General features: G+C 39.7%; 1 pseudogene across 1 annotated transcript in view; it reads right to left on the bottom strand.

Moving 5' to 3' along the window:
* The window catches only part of LOC101293422, a 15,246-nt pseudogene that overhangs the window by 932 nt on the left and 8,424 nt on the right, over positions 1 to 5,890 (bottom strand). The window contains exons 19-26 of the transcript XR_185141.1: positions 4,591 to 4,771; positions 3,935 to 4,258; positions 2,258 to 3,015; positions 2,023 to 2,144; positions 1,573 to 1,818; positions 1,046 to 1,412; positions 288 to 356; positions 230 to 237 (exon numbers count right to left, since the gene is read on the bottom strand). The product of XR_185141.1 is annotated as an ABC transporter C family member 12-like (transcript). The remainder of the gene's footprint in view (positions 1 to 229; positions 238 to 287; positions 357 to 1,045; positions 1,413 to 1,572; positions 1,819 to 2,022; positions 2,145 to 2,257; positions 3,016 to 3,934; positions 4,259 to 4,590; positions 4,772 to 5,890) is intronic.

Raw genomic sequence — 5,890 nt, 5'->3', positions numbered from 1 at the left:
TCTCTCTCTCGCAGCGGAGCGCAGGTAAAACTACCTAGTTTATTACGTAAAATAGGTGCAGCTCTACGAAGATAGTACTGATTTGCCTAAAAAGAAAATGGTCAATATCCCATTCATGTTTCCCATAGGAGAAGCCAGGACTGGGCTCAATAACCTATAGATCGGTCTTCAAAATAGTCATCTTTTATAGGGTTGTCTGTTCTGACTTCTGAGCCAGCCTACCCATTACGGTCAGACCTGAAACAAACAACCAACGTTTAATTATGCAGGAGTTTATGATTTTTTACATTCAACTATTCTGAAGATAGCTGACCACCACCCCTCTCTTGGCATATGTATTTTTTTTTATTTGAGTTCTGTCTCTCCATTTTTCTTTTATTTTTCAAACCTCAGTTTTCTATTTGAGATTTGCCCCTCCATTTTTCTTTTTATTTTATTTTTTGGCTTTCTTTCTGTTTTCCTACTCAGTTTTTTTTGTTAATGGTATACATTTTTTTTATCAAATACGCAATTAATGTGTTATACTATTGTGAGTCGAACTCACGATTTCTCACTTATAAGGAGAGACTTATGTCATTATACCAAATAATACTGGGCAATGCTATACATTTTGCAAAAGAGAAAATTGCATTCTAAAACAAAAAAACAACAACAATAATAATGATAATAATATTAATAAGAGAAAATTAAATATTTTTATATTGATCAGTGTCAATTGCGTTTTAAAAAGAATCTTTTGATATTGATGAGGTTGATGGCATAAAGATGATATTATGACTTCATTCACTTAGAGTAATTGATGTTGAACATGTAAATGTTCACAATAAATTCCCTTTTGAGCAAATTTATGGATTCAACTTACATATCTAAAAACAATGTCACGTTCTTATCTTTCTTAACTTTTATATTGTCTGATATTCAACTTAGGACATGTATTGATGAGTGCTCTTTATATATTTGTAATTCTACAATTCTTGGTTATTGATTTTTATTCATCTTTCTTTCAAAATGATGCATAAAACCACACTCCCGCACGCGCGTGTACAAAGGCTAGTGTCTATAACTTCATCATGCTTTCCTTCCAAAACTCCCTGTAGTGTTATCACTGCATCCTTTGTTTTCATGAGGATATTGTCCTTGTCTCCTATATCTAACCTTTGGAGATCGTTCTGTGAGGATGTGAGACTAACAGCCAAGGAGGCGGCAGCGGCCCAGCACGAAGAGGCTAACCATCTCCTCTGGCTCTAGCCAACCAGTTGCTTGATTTCGTTTCTATTCATCTTATTCTTCTCATCTTCAAACACCAGGCTGTGCAAGTACTGAGCATTAGAAGGTCCTGTACTCCTAACCATCTTTGAGAATGCGCTCTGTTCATCTAGCAGTAGTTCTTGTGGGGAACCATGTTCTATGACCTAAAAGGGGATGTTTAAATTTATGAATTGATAGCTTTCTCTTGAAACCGAACGTTAGAGAATAAACTATTATACTACGGTGTCTACTTTCCACTGACTTCCATAAACAATATATCCTGTAAGCAGAAAATGCAGGAATTGCATTAAAGTGAGGGCATACCTGACCAGCATCAAGAAGAAGAATTCGATCACAGTCGATAATGGTGTTCAATCTGTGGGCAATAACAAGCATGGTGCATGATTTGAATTCTTCACGAATGGTTTCTTGGATAAGAGAATCAGTTCTAACATCCACAGCTGCAGTTGCTTCATCAAGAACAATAATTTTTGATCTCCGTAGTAATGCTCTAGCAAGACTAATTAGCTGCCTCTGTCCAACACTGAAATTCTCACCACCCTCAGAAACCTTGATTCATTAATGAAAAAAATTAGGAATCATACATAAATTTCTCCTTTTATATATAATTACATCATACAGTCCATACCATCATTTTATTCGTTTCAACAATCACCAGATTATCTGCTATTTTATGCATCCAAGTAAATAGGATTTGCAGTTCCCTAAGCATAATCAGACCCTAAACATAACCAAAAGAAAATTAGGTTTCACCTCAGCATTGAGACCAAAGGATTTCCTCCCAATCACATCCTTTAGATGTGCTTTTTCTAGAGCTTCCCAGAGGTCAGCATCATTATGCTCACTGAAAGGATCAAGGTTAAACCGTACAGTTCCTACTCAAGATAGAATGACCATTAGAATCATGCATTTCATAAGTCTAGCTAGCATGCTTATCAGTTTTTAGTTTTACGTTGTAAAATCACATTAGCTCACTCCAAGTCCATACCTGAAAAGAGAACCGGTGATTGGGGTATGATGCTAAGAACTTTTCGCAAATCTGCCAGTCCAAACTTAGCAACATCACAACCATCAATCAAGATGCTTCCTTTTACTATTTCTACTATCCTAAACAATGCATTTATCACGCTAGATTTTCCAGCACCAGTTCTACCAACTATTCCAAGCTTCTCACTTGCAGAAACTGCGAACGATAATCCGTGCAGTACTAGTGGAAGTCCAGGCCTATAACGGAGGACAACATCCTCAAACTTGATGGATCCTGATGATGGCCACCCGTGTGGGGGACGGTTGCTTTCAATAACAGCTGGAGCCTCAGAAGGCAATTCAATATATGTTCCAACCCGCTCAACAGAATTTAAACTATTTTCAGCCCTACTAGCTTGTCTAAGAACACCACTCAACAGACTTGTGATATTCAAAGTATAAGTAAGAAGTAGACCCATTGTGGATGCAAATTGTACTTGGTTTTCTGCTCTTCCATTCTGCATGACAGCAAAGGTTGCTATCACCCAAATCATGATACCTCCAAGTGTTTCCAACCTTATATCAAAGCCAGTGGCTTGAACTACATTTTACAAGACCGAATCTGATATTATTATCCATAGACCTTCCAATAATATTCGCCATCCGATCATAAGCTTGATAGGCACGAATTGATGACAAACCATTTAATGCTTCTCCAAATTGTGCATAAACAGGAGATCTCGTAATGGAATCCAAGCGTTTCACTTCACGGGACGTGCTCTGTACAAAAAATCAGATATGTATAAGGTTTCACAAAATTAATGCACATTAACTGATGCAGGCCCTTTAGAATGATCTGAACTAGGGCCTCGTTTGGTTGATGGAAAGGAAATTGGTTCCTTGGTCATTCCTATGTATAAAGGAAAGTAAATTTCCCACTAGTTTCCCCACAAGGTGTTTGGGAACGTCGGGAAAGTAACTAAAAAATGTATTTTACATTCCTTTTCAATGTTTGGTTTATGCATGGATAGGAAAACAAGTAACATTAATTTACTAATTATATCCTTAGTATTAAAATATAAAATATTCAAGATTCAAAAATTTTAGGGATAATTTGGTAATAACATGCATTAAAATAATATTTGAAAGATGCAATTAATATGCAATTAATGTTAGGAAAGTACGAGGGAGATTGAATCTCATGGTATGTGGGAGGATCCAATTTCCCATCTTTTTTCCCATATTGCAGTATAGTCTTTCCTTTCCTTAGGTGTACCAAACAAAGGAAAAAAACAACTTTCCCTTCCTAACCTCTACAATCTGTGAACCAAATGAGGCCTAGAAGTAACTAGGAATAGCTAAAGGGTTGAACACTGAACCCTTAGAGCTAGAAAGACTAGGTTTTTGGTAAATAAACTGATGTTTTTGAATTTCCAGAACTGAAGACATACATAACCCTGACACAACTACTTACTTAACTACTCGTAATAAATGCATAAGACTCTAGAACCCTCTAGCTAAAGACTACACGAAACACTAGAATAATGACAGATAAAACGATAAAGACAATAAAACATTTAATAAGACTCTGGGCTCTAGGAGAACTCTTAGACTAAGCATTTAAGTCTCTCCAGACTAATTACTGACTGCTTAATAGAGTCAGGTAAATAAAAACTGATATATACCACAAAAAACCTACCTGATAGAATATATAGGCTGCATAGAATAAAATTAGAAGAGGCATTATGGCCCAGAGGGATATTGTGCTCACAATTCCTATGAGCACAAAAGTTGAAAGGAGCTGCCACACTTGACCCAGAAACATGTTCATAAAATTCGCTACATTGCAATCTATATCACCGAGATCCTTTGCAAACCTATTGATTATCCTTCCAGTTGGGTTAGTGTGAAAGAACATCATTGGAGTTTTTAATATAGCATGTAGAAGGAAATCATGCAAATGTCGGGCTGCACGAAGACTTGAAGTGATCAGCCAAAAAGTGTTCGTCAGAGTCAGCGTTACCTGAGTCAAGAAATTGGGGATTAAGCACCTTCAAACCATGCCAGTCACAACAATAATTTTCTTCTATAATTGAGAGCAGGAAAATGCATAGGACTCTTTGCATGGAGCTGGATAATACACTTCTCTTCTATAATGTGGATATGACTTCACATTAGAGAATACACTTCTCTTATATTTGCGACCAATGTAAACCACCCTACATTTTCGTATTGAGGTTTCATATGACTATTTTCCGTGCATAGATTTCTAGATTCTACTACTTAATGATAAAGAACCGTAGTAAATCAGTATAATAGGATACATATTTCAAAATGTACTACCTCCTGACATACCTGACCAACTGAGAGAATTGCATATATAAGAATGTAGAATCCAGGTGTATAACTCTTTGATGTGCTTTGATCTGTCCAAAAACTTAACCATGTGCTGCTTGAAACTCGAAGAACTTCAGTAAGAGTATAACAAGTAAATAGAACCATGACCACCCATAGGCCTCCTAATGCATGTTTATACCTGCCAACAATAATGAAACAGATTTTCATCAATTCATTATGATCATATAAGTAAAGTTCCCATATAGAACACCGAACTCGTACTGCTCAATGTTCAGCTAATTCCGCTTTGCTTGACCAAAAATAACAACACTTCGATTATTTACTAACTCCAAGCAAAGCAATATAATCTGTACCGACAAGCATATATATATATATAGAACTTTTCTCAGGTGCGGACGTCCGCACCGTTTTACGGTGCGGATTTTCGTCCATTCGCCACCAAACGGGGCCGGCGAGGGCGCGCCTCCACCCCAGCCGACTCCAGCAACTTCCCCGACCACTTTCCATCCCCGGCGAGTCCGCCGAATTCCACTTTCCGTACGGTGGCGAACGGACGAAAATCCGTACCATAGCAGAGACGGACTGTATATATATATATATAGGCAGGATCAGAGGCGAACGTCCGCACCGGCCTTAAAGTGCGGACGTCCCTCCGTTCGCCACCGACGAGGGCGCGCCTCCACCCCAGCAGCGTCCCCGACCACTTTCCCTCCCCGGCGAGTCTGCCGAATTCCAGTTTTCCGGCCAGATCACCCAAAACTTCAAACACAGTCGATCTGGCCAGAAAACTGGAATTCGGCAGACTTGTCGAGAGGGAAAGTGGTCCGGGACGCTGCTAGAGTCTGCTGGGGTGGAGGCGCGCCCTCGCCGGTGCCGTACGGAGGGACGTCCGCACTTTAGAGCCGTGTGGACGTCCACTCTCGAACGGCTCCGTATATGTGTATATATATATATACACAGTCTGTTGCAGATACGGACGTCCGCACCGCCTTACGGTGTGGATTTCCCTCCGTTCACCACCGTACGGTGCAGGCGAGGGCGCGCCTCCACCCCAGCGGACTCCAGCAGCTTACCCGACCTCTTTCCATCCCCGGCGAGTCCGCCGAATTCTAGTTTTCCGACCAGATTGACTTTGTTTGAAGTTTTGGGTGATCTGGCCGGAAAACTGGAATTCGGCGGGGATGGAAAGTGGTCGTGGAAGCTGCTGGAGTCCGCTAGGATGGAGGCTCGCCCTCGCCGGTGCCGAAAGGAGGGACATCCGCACCTGATAACGTCTGTATATATATATACAGTCCGT

Source organism: Fragaria vesca, linkage group LG6 (genome assembly GCF_000184155.1).
Source record: "Fragaria vesca subsp. vesca linkage group LG6, FraVesHawaii_1.0, whole genome shotgun sequence".
In the NCBI taxonomy this organism is placed as follows: Eukaryota; Viridiplantae; Streptophyta; class Magnoliopsida; order Rosales; family Rosaceae; genus Fragaria; species Fragaria vesca.
The sequence above is the reverse complement of the archived record's forward strand: the minus strand, read 5'-3'. Positions and strand labels throughout refer to the sequence as shown.